The sequence below is a fragment of the Triticum aestivum genome, chromosome 4A (genome assembly GCF_018294505.1).
Source record: "Triticum aestivum cultivar Chinese Spring chromosome 4A, IWGSC CS RefSeq v2.1, whole genome shotgun sequence".
Taxonomy (NCBI): Eukaryota; Viridiplantae; Streptophyta; class Magnoliopsida; order Poales; family Poaceae; genus Triticum; species Triticum aestivum.
The window spans coordinates 663,647,342-663,658,249 of NC_057803.1; the positions used below are offsets into that span (position 1 = coordinate 663,647,342).

Sequence of the window (10,908 nt, forward strand, 5' to 3'; positions counted from 1 at the left end):
AAATATATTCACGGCTTTTAAGAGAAGTGACGTGGCCCTCCCCTATTGGCTGAGTTTGCTGGGAGTCACACTCGTCAAACATAGTGTTTGCCGACAGCGGCGCTCGGCAAAGTTGGCCCTCTTTGCCGAGAGTGGCGCCCGACAAAGATGGCCCTCGGCCTGTCGGCCTCGCCCCACGTGTCAGGAGCTGACACGTGTCAGCCACCTACTGGTTGTATTTGCCGAGCGCTGCGCTCGGCAAAGATGGCCCTCGGCCTGTTCGCCTGGTCCCACGTGTCAGGAGCTGACACGTGCCAGCCACCTATTGGCTGTCTTTGCCGAGCGTGGCTCTCGGCAAAGATGGCCCTCGGCCTGTTCGCCTGGTCCCACGTGTCAGGAACTGATAGCGTCAGCCATCTATTGGCTGACTTTGCTGAGCGTGGCGCTCGGCAAAGATGGCACTCGGACTGTTTGACTGGTCCCACGTGTCAGGAGCTGATGCGTGTCAGCCACCTATTGGCTGACTTTGCCGAGAGTGGCGCTCGGCAAAGATGGACCTCGGCCTGTTCGCTTGGTCCCACATGTCAGGTGCTGACACGTGTCAGCCACCTATTGGCTGTCTTTGCCGAGCGTGGCGCTCGGCAAAAATGGCCCTCGGCCTGCTCCCCCTGGCCCCACGTGTCAGGAACCGCCGTCACCGTTTGCTATCCATTAGCTACTTTATTTTGCCGAGTGATACTATTTGACTCTCGGCAAAGTCATTGTCGAGTGCCCGTGTTCTGGCTCTCGGCAAACTCCTGTTTGCCGAAGAGGTGTACGCCGGGTGGCTTTTGCCGAGGGTGACACTCGGCAAAGGCTTTGCTGGCGGTTTTCGGCCCTTTGCCGAGTGTCCGTGGCACTCGGCGTACCACAGGATTCCAGTAGTGTGAACTCCGAAGATTCTGGGAAGATGTGTACAAGGTCAAAAGAGACATCAATCAAGAACAGCTGGACCTCCGCACCGCATTCGCGGGTTTGAGAAACCATGCATGAAGTCCTCAGTAAGAACAGTGAGTTCTATTACGATGGCAACGATTAGTTATTATGTATGTTACTTTAATTAATTACGTGTGTACCGCGAGTTCTATTATGATGTTTGTCAGTTAAACTCTTGTGCTCCATATATATACATATATCCATCATTCGTCTATTCTAATTGCTCACTACGATATACCAATCGATCGTCCATTCTTCTTTCTCAATACGAATATCCATTGGTTGACATTAATCTCCTAATAAAGCAGGCTGAATAAATGTATTTTTTATTCATCAACACCTTCACTAACGGTCTTTCAGAACCGTAAGTAGAGGTATTGGTCAGTGCAGGATACAACCTCCACTAAGCCTTTTGCACGAACAGTTAGTGCTGGTAGAGCACCAGACACTATTCTAGAGAACCGTGACTGGCGTCCTGAGCGCCATGAAAGACCAACCAAAAAAATAAACCGTGACTGATAGCCCGTATTGTATTAGTGTTAGATTCCCCGTTTTCTCGTTTTAGCAAACAAGCATAGGGTCCAAAATAACGGCATTATAAAAGTAGAAGGTTTAAGCCAAGGGACTAGAAGCTGGATTGTCAGATCACGATTAAATATTTACTCCCTCCGTTCCTAAATATTTGTGTTTCTAGATATATCAACAAGTAACTACATACGAAGCAAAATGAGTGATTCTACACTCTAAAATATGTCTATATATATCAGTATGTGGTAGTCCATTTGAAATCTCTAAAAAGACAAATATTTAGGAACGGAGGGAGTAGGATTTTAATCAACACTTTTCTTTCATGGTATTCATTAATTTGGGAGACTGGGATATGATTTTACTCTTAAGATAAGAATATATTTGCACTATAGTTACAAGGCAGGAAGTGGGCAGTGAACGTACATGACAAAGGAGTGCGGGTTAACTCGAGGACAGAAAGTATCCTTGTTTTGTCTACTTACTGCTAAGACGAGTGTGCTGTAAACATATCCACGGCTCCACCCCATCCTTGGTATAATCTTCCCATTTTCATTTCCCCTGATTGTTCAGTCGTCCCACATAGATTCCTATGTGTGGTTGCTCTATAAATTAGGGCGTCCTAGACTGGGTTAAACCCTGGTGTAAACTAACTTCCAATGGCTTCTCCCGTGTTCTTGTGCATCCTCCTGATCATATTTGGCAGCTACCTTTGTATTTCTGCTGCAGGCGACGATAAGCAAAACTTCGTTGTGGTGTCAACCAGGTCATTTCAGACAGAAGATGTCTGCTCCACATCGACAGGTACATACAGCGGTACATGAATTGAGTATGGCATAATTTTTGATTTGGATATTAGGAACAGTATGACACTCGGAAGTTTCAGTGACGCCTCGGCCAAACCGCGCCGCTGCGCCCCTGGTGCACAGGCACGGACCCTGTGCGAAGTCGCAGTCCACCAACAGGCCTTCTTTCCCGGAGGCGCTTCACAGAAGCCGCGTCCGCGCAGACTACATCATGAGCAAAGCGCTGAGGGGCACCACGATGCAGGAGCAGGACGAGGGCAAGGTGAGCATCCCGGCGTACCTGGGCACCTCCGTCGACTCGCAGGAGTACGTGGTCACGTTGGGCCTGGGCACGCCGGCCGTGGAGCAGGTCGTCCTCCTCGACACTGGCAGCGACCTGTCGTGGGTGCAGTGCGCGCCATGCAACTCCAGCGACTGCTACCCTCAGAAGGATCCCTTGTTCGACCCGCGCAAGTCCTCCACCTACGCTCCCATCGCCTGCGGCTCTGACGTCTGCAAGATCCTCCAGTCCGACCACCACTTGAACAATGGCTGCACCATGAACGGCAATGGCACCCAGTCCCACTGTGGGTATCGAGTCGAGTATGGAGGAGGGTCAAAGACCAGTGGCGTGTACAGCAACGAGGCGCTCACGCTAGCGCCCGGCGTCGTCATCAAGGACTTCCATTTCGGCTGCGGATACAAGCAGGGCGGCCCCAACGACAAGTTCGACGGCCTGCTCGGACTCGGCGGCGCGCCCGAGTCACTCCCGGTTCAGACCTCCGGAGTCTACGGCGGCTCTTTCTCCTACTGCCTCCCGCCGGTGAGCAGCGGCACCGGGTTCCTCGCCCTTGGTGCGCCCAGCAACACCTCGGCCTTCTCATTCACGCCCATGACCCCTTTCATGGATTACGCCACGTTCTACGTGGTGCAGCTCACCAGTATCAGTGTCGGCGGGAAGCAGCTCCACATCCCACGGAAGGCATTGGAGGGGGGCATGATCGTAGATTGCGGCAATATCATCACACAGCTACCAACGACGGCCCACGCGAAACTGCAGTCCGCGCTCCGGGCGGCCATGGCAGCTTACCCACTCGTCCCAAGCGACCCGGGCGAGACATGCTACAACTTCACCGGATACAGCAATGTCACCGTGCCCAAGGTCGCTCTCACGTTCAGCGGCGGCGTCACGGTCGACCTCGATGTGCCCAACGGGGTTCTGTTGGACGGCTGTCTGGCCTTCGCCGAGTCCGGGCCAGATGGTTACGGCGGGAACATCGGCAATGTCCAAATGAGAACGTTGGAGATGTTGTACGACGTTAGGGGTGGTAGACTCGGATTTCGGGCAGGTGCCTGCAGTTGACTCCTCAAGCTATACCTCAATCGATCGGGAGCTAGCTTACCAAAAATAAGATCGGTTTGGTGGTAACTGCTCGACTACTCCACATTGGATGGCCCATCCGATCATCCCGTCGCTGTTATTTTTACCTTACTATCATATGCAAGTTACCGTAATGATGGTGCAATCCTATACTCTGTACTCGTCACAAAGTCTAATTCCAATGTTTCCCTTGAAAGTTTAACTTGAGACGGCATGTGTGTTAAAGAAACATAAAAATATATACGGTCTTGCCCACATCTTCAGCACCAAATCAGAGCATGTACTAAGTAACAACGCATGTGGAGGTATCTAAAAGAAAAACTGTGTCAACACCAAGCAGAGGAGAAGCATGATGGATGGAATTGATCTGGGCTTGCGTAGTCGGCTAACCTTAACTGCTTCGAATGAACTTGCATCCTTGCGATTACAGTTGCAGAATGTTAGTATGTCTTGGGCTTCCGACGTGAAGACCTTACATAATGGCGCCGCCTTCTCCACCAAGGGCGCCTACGAGCACTGGCTTCTCAGCTGGCCGACCCTACACTTGCTCATATTTGGGACTCTCGCGTCCCTAGCCGAGCGAGGGTGTTCGGCTGGATCTTCTGCCTCGACCGGCTCAACACTGGGGTAAACATTCACCGCAAGACCCTCATCGTCATGCGGCATTGATTGGTCCACAAATAACCTTTGAAAGTGACCACTCGGAGTTCACCATCAACTATTTCAAAAAGGGAAAACATTCACAGAATTTCTAAAAACTTCAATTCTTTAAAAAGTTAAATTGTTTTGAGAAAAATCATGAAATTTTTAAAAAATCAAAAATTTCTTAAAAAACCAGAAATTTTAAAAAAGTTCACAATTTTGAAAAATTTCAAGACTTGTAAAGTTCATAATTGGGAAAAGTTTGCAAAAATGAAAAGAAATCCACGAATTTGAAAAAAAGTAACAAATGATTTGAAAAAAATCGTAAGTTTGGATTTTTCTATAAATTTCAGAAACATTCACAAATTCAAGGAAAAGTTCACAGATTTGAAATGAAAATTTGACAAATACTAAAAAATCTTTCCAAATTTTCATAATTCATGAAATTGGGAAAAGTTCTCAAATTTGATAAAATAATAAAAAAGAGAAATAAAACGAAACAAAATATGACAACAAAATGATAAAAACCAATGAAAAAAGAAACCTGCATCTGACAGCACATCGAGATATCAGTTTACTAGAGGGGGTGTGCGCCAATTCAAAATACACTCTATCCGGCGCTTAACGCACCAAATAGGACTTGGGATTTCTCTTTACCATATTTTGAATAAGCAATGACAGTTATTGGCAGCAACTAACGAAGGAGCGCTTTTTCGAGAGCCTCCCCAAGGATCACTGGGACGGCCTCAGAGCGCGTCATTTGACGCGCTCTCAGCCGCCGTCACTTGTCGCGCTCTGGAAACTCCCTTCGGATTTTTTTTGTTTCTCCGCGCTCGTCTTTGGCTTTTTCGATGTTTTTTTTTTGAATCTATTTTTCAGTTTTTCACTAGTCTTTCTTAGCTTTTGGACCAAAAAAATTCTGCGCAAATAACGCATCTTTTGCTTCCGCGAGCGTACCTCTCTGAAAAAATAAAGTGTTTTCTCTCCTTTTTTTCATTCACAAGAGGCAATGTTTTGCTTCCACGGGTTGCATGGATTTTTTTTCCGCGAGAGGCACGGGTGCCTCACGGAAATGAGAAAAAACACGTTTTTTCCTTCCGCGAGAGGCACGATCATACCTCTCGTAAACAAAAAAATGCAGTTTCTTTTTTTCCCTTTCCGCTTCCTCGAGAGCAAGAATTTGCTTCCGCGATAGGTGCGGCCGTGTCACTCAGAAATGGAAAAATAAACGTGTTTGTTTCCCTTCCACGAAAGGCACGGCTTTGCTTCTGCTACAGGGATGAATTTCTTTCCGCGAGAGGCATGGATGTGCCCTCGGAAACAAAAAAATGTGTTTTCTTTTTTTTTTCTGTGCGAGGCACGGGTTTACTTCTCGTGGAGGCACGTATATTCTTCCGCAAGAGGCACAATCATGCCTCTTTAGGAAAGACAAAAAAACGTACTGCCGGTTCAGAGTTTTGTCTAATTTTTTTGTTCAAATTAGTTTGTCAAGACCTATCAACATGATATCTAGTTTTGAAGACCTCGACACGATTGCGACAAGTGGCGCACTGCATATGCGCCACTTCTCACAACCTTGGGAGGTAAGAGTGCCTTCGCAGAGAGTGCTCCTTAATTACTGATTTTGATAGTTATTAGTCCATGTAATGGGCTTTTTAAAACATGCTAGATGGGCTGATATCAGGCCACGATGTATGAAATGAGAAAAGGTGGACGCTATGGCATTGAGTTCATTGACCCAAACACCATTAATGAATACACATGGAAAATAGATGCACGTCATCAAAAGGCCGTAGAGGACAGCATGCTAGAGTTCTTGAAGCGCCTCAAATACAATGAAGATATACTACTTCCTTACAACTTCCAGTGAGTCACACTGTCTTGTACTACAAATTCTCTATTTTTGCCTACTAGCTAGCTACATGTTTTTGCTTACATATGCCCGCTTAATTAAGACATGCAAACGTGTGTGCATGCAGATTTCACTGGGTCTTGTGTATCATTAAAGTTGACGCCGGAACAGTTGAAATACTGGACTCACTAATCAAAGAATAAACTGACTATAACATCTTGTTTGGGATAGTCAACAGGTAATTTCAATCATTATTAACTATATATCTCGGCCTATTTAGTTCGTCATTTCATGATATGAACTATTTAATAACCCCTTTATTCATTTTCTTTGTCGGCGGGCAGGGCTTGGGCAAGGTTCATCAGCGTCACGGAAGGCGAATGGAAAGAAAAGCGTAACTGGGGAAGACCCAAGGTAAGTAATTAAGTAGTACTAGCTAGCTAGCTGCCTGCCATCTCTTTAATTATCATGCTTGACTAATTATTATCTGATCAAATTCCATTCTCGTAAAGGCCCTGAAGCAGGCGCAGGGGACTGATCTGTGTGCATTTTGCGTTTGCGAGAACATTCGCATGATGGCGTCCGAAAGGAGCAAATCTCAAAGACAGAAATGGGTACGCTTGTCAAAACACTATTCACAATTTTTACACCATTATCGATATCTAGTCACACAACTAATACACATACATATTGATCTCCTTCTTAACAGCTCAGAGAGGTGCGGGCGAAGCTCCTAGAAACGGAGCGCGTAGAAGCACTTCAAGAGGAAATAGCGGTACTTTTGCTCGACCAGGTCATAAATCCGAAGGGAGAATACTATTACCCGCTACCGCCCCCATGAAAACCACTTCCAATTGTCATCGTGCTCCGAAGGCACTAATTAGGCTAATGCCACTGGCTCCGAAGGCAACATGCATATGTAGGAGAAATTGTATATAGCTATACATGTGTGTATATGTGAATTAATTAATATGATGGTTTGTGAGACATTGATGATATATATATGCATGATTTGTTCTACTAGAAATTCTATATATATATATATATATATATGCATAACGTGTACAATGTGTAGTATCGTAAAATACCAGCAAACGTAAAAGAATTAAAATGGAAACACAAAATTAAATGAAAAAGAAATCATAAAACTAAAAAACCCCAAACCTTATAGTACCGGTTGGTCTTACCAACCGGTACTAAAGGGCTCCAGGCCCCTGGAGCTGACTCGTGCCACGTGGTTTCCCTTTAGCACCGGTTCGTGCTGAACCGGTACTAAAGGGGGGGCCTTTAGTGCCCACACTTTACTGCCGGTTATGGAACCGGCACTAAAGGGCCTTACGAACCGGTGTTATTGCCCGGTTCTGCACTAGTGAGGGGGCGTGGCAACGGGCGCGGTTGGGTTACCCACGTCCGTATTAATGGGAATCCCGGAATAAGGGGAACACGATCTCTGCTTCGACAAGACGTGCCAAGGAAACCGCCTCGCTAAACGCGCTGAGGTGGAATAATAAAAACAATTCGAGTAAAGGCTTGGTAGTGGTGTGACGTCATGTCACGAAATACGTCAGCAGATTGAACTTGTGTAAATATTATTCTCTCTACGGTGGTATGTGGAAATTATTTTGCAGAGCCGAACACTATCCTGGTGTTCACAATCTTCTATGAATTATTCGGAGGGACAACCCGCCTTGCAATGCCGAAGACAACATGCGTGCCGGACTCGTCGTCATTGAAGCCTGGTTCAGGGGCTACTGAGGGAGTCCTGGATTAGGGGGTGTCCGGATAGCCGGACTATCATCATCGGCCGGACTCCAAGACTATGAAGATACAGGATTGAAGACTTCGTCCCGTGTCCGGATGGGACTTTCCCTGGCGTGGAAGGCAAGCTTGGCGATACGGATATGTAGATCTCCTACCATTGTAACCGACTCTGTGTAACCCTAGCCCTCTCCGGTGTCTATATAAACCGAATGGCTTTAGTCCGTAGGACGAAGAACAATCATACCATAGGCTAGCTTCTAGGGTTTAGCCTCCTTGATTTCGTGGTAGATCTACTCTTGTAACACACATCATCAATATTAATCAAGCAGGGATATGATTTAAATCAACACTTTTCTTTCATGGTATTCATTAATTTTGTAGTTCGAGAGACTGGGATATGATTTTACTCTTTAGATAATAATATATTTGCACTCTAGTTACAAGGCAGGAAGTGGGCAGTGAACGTACATGACAAAGGAGTGCGGGTTAACTCGAGGACAGAAAGTATCCTTGTTTTGTCTACTTACTGCTAAGACGAGTGTGCTGTAAACATATCCACGGCTCCACCCCATCCTTGGTATAATCTTCCCATTTTCATTTACCCTGATTGTTCAGTCGTCCCACATAGATTCCTATGTGTGGTTGCCCTATAAATTAGGGCGTCCTAGACTGGGTTAAACCCTGGTGTAAACTAACGTCCAATGGCTTCTCCCGTCTTCTTGTGCATCCTCCTGGTCATAATTGGCAGCTACCTTTCCATTCCTGCTGCAGGCGACGGTAAGCAAAGCTTCCTTGTGGTGTCAACCAGATCATTTCAGACAGAAGATGTCTGCTCCACATTGACAGGTACGTACGGCGGTACATGAATTGAGCATGGCATAATTTTCGATCTGCATGTTGGGAACAGTATGACACTCGGATGCTTCAGTGTCGTCGAGGCCAAACCGCGACGCTGCACCGCTGGTGCACAGGCACGGACCCTGCGCGAAGTCGCAGTCCACCGACAAGCCATCTTTCGCGGAGGCGCTTCACAGAAGCCGCGTCCGCGCAGACTACATCATGAGCAGATCGCCGAGGGGCTCCACCATGCCGTACGAGGGCAAGGTGAGCATCCCGGCGTACCTGGGCACCTCCGTCCACTCGCAGGAGTACGTGGTCACGTTGGGCCTGGGCACGCCGGCCGTGGAGCAGGTCGTCCTCCTGGACACCGGCAGCGACCTGTCGTGGGTGCAGTGCGCGCCATGCAACTCCAGCGACTGCTACCCTCAGAAGGATCCCTTGTTCGACCCGCGCAAGTCCTCAACCTACGATCCCATCGCCTGCGGCTCTGACGTCTGCAAGATCCTCCAGTCCGACCACCACTTGAACATTGGTTGCAGCATGAACGGCAATGGCACCGAGTCCCAGTGTGGGTATCGAGTCGAGTACGGAGGAGGGTCAAAGACCAGTGGCGTGTACAGCAACGAAGCGCTCACGCTGGCGCCCGGCGTCGTCATCAAGGACTTCCATTTCGGCTGCGGATACAAGCAGGGTGGCCCGAATGACAAGTTCGACGGCCTTCTCGGACTCGGCCGCGCGCCCGAGTCGCTCCCGGTTCAGAGCTCCGCAATCTACGGTGGCTCTTTCTCCTACTGCCTTCCACCGGCGAGCAGCGGCACCGGGTTCCTCGTTCTTGGTGCGCCCAGCAACACCTCGGCCTTCTCATTCACGCCCATGACCCCCTTCACGGATTACGCCACGCCCTACGTGGTGCAGCTCACCGGTATCAGCGTAGGCGGGAAGCAACTCGGCATCCCACGGAAGGCGTTCGAGGGGGGCATGATGGTAGACTGCGGCAATATCATCACACAGCTACCAACGACGCCCCACGCGAAACTGCAGTCCGCGTTCCGGGCGGCCATGGCGGCTTACCCGCTAGTCCCAAGCGGCCCGGGCGAGACATGCTACAACTTCACCGGATACAGCAATGTCACCGTGCCCAAGGTCGCTCTCACGTTCAGCGGCGGCGTCACGGTCGACCTCGATGTGCCCAACGGGGTTCTGTTGGACGGTTGTCTGGCCTTTGCCGAGTCCGGGCCAGATGGTTACGGCGGGAACATCGGCAATGTCCAAATGAGAACGTTGGAGATGTTGTACGACGTTAGGGGTGGTAGACTCGGATTCCGGGCAGGTGCCTGCAGTTGACTCCTCAAGCTATACCTCAATCGATCGGGAGCTAGCTTACCAAAAATACGATCGGTTTGGTGTTAACTGCTCGACTACTCCACATTTTTACCTTAATGATGGTACAGTCCTATACTCTGTACTCGTCACAAAGTCAACATGATGAATTCCAATGTTACCCTTGAATGTTCAACTTGAGACGGCATGTGTGTTAAAGAAACAAAAAAAAGGGTCTTGCCCACATCTTCAGCACCAAATCACTTTTATTAGATTCGCTACCACAAGAGATGCGCTAGACTATACATTGTACTTCACTAGCTAAGAGCATCTCCAACAGCCGCCCAATGCGCGGCCCCCAAAAAAGGTTTACAGCGCGCAAGTAGTTTTTCTTAGGGTGCTAGAAGACGTTTGCTTCAACAAGCGCTGCAAAATATGTTGCGTGCGCGAGTTCAGTGGTTCCAATCAAGTGGTCCCATCTGCAGCAGCCTAGAGTTTGCAGCGCGCGTGACCGGGCGCACTAAATATGCTGCACGCGATGCCTTTTTAATGCGCGCGCTGCATTAGTTACAGCGCGCGCGTGCTTTTTGTGCGGCTGCTGGAGAATTCAAATCGAGTCCGCGCGCTAAAAGCAGTTTCTATACCGCGCATCGCTTATATAGCGCTTCTGTTGGAGATGCTCTAACGATCACTATTACGCACTACTATCGATCGTAGCCCCTCAATAGTGTTGGGTGAATACGTCGGTATCTGAAAGAAAAACTGTGTCAACACCAAATGGAGGAGAAGCATGATGGATGGGATCGATCTGGCTTGCGCAGCCGGCTAACCTTAACTGCTTCGAATGG

General features: G+C 48.4%; 2 pseudogenes; both read left to right on the forward strand.

Annotated features, from left to right (window-relative positions):
* The first annotated feature begins 2,138 nt into the window (after nucleotides 1–2,138).
* Nucleotides 2,139–3,627, forward strand: LOC123084226 (aspartyl protease AED1-like; annotated as a pseudogene).
* A 4,974-nt stretch (nucleotides 3,628–8,601) lies between these two features.
* On the forward strand, nucleotides 8,602–10,084 carry LOC123084227 (aspartyl protease AED1-like; annotated as a pseudogene).
* The last annotated feature ends 824 nt before the right edge of the window (nucleotides 10,085–10,908 follow it).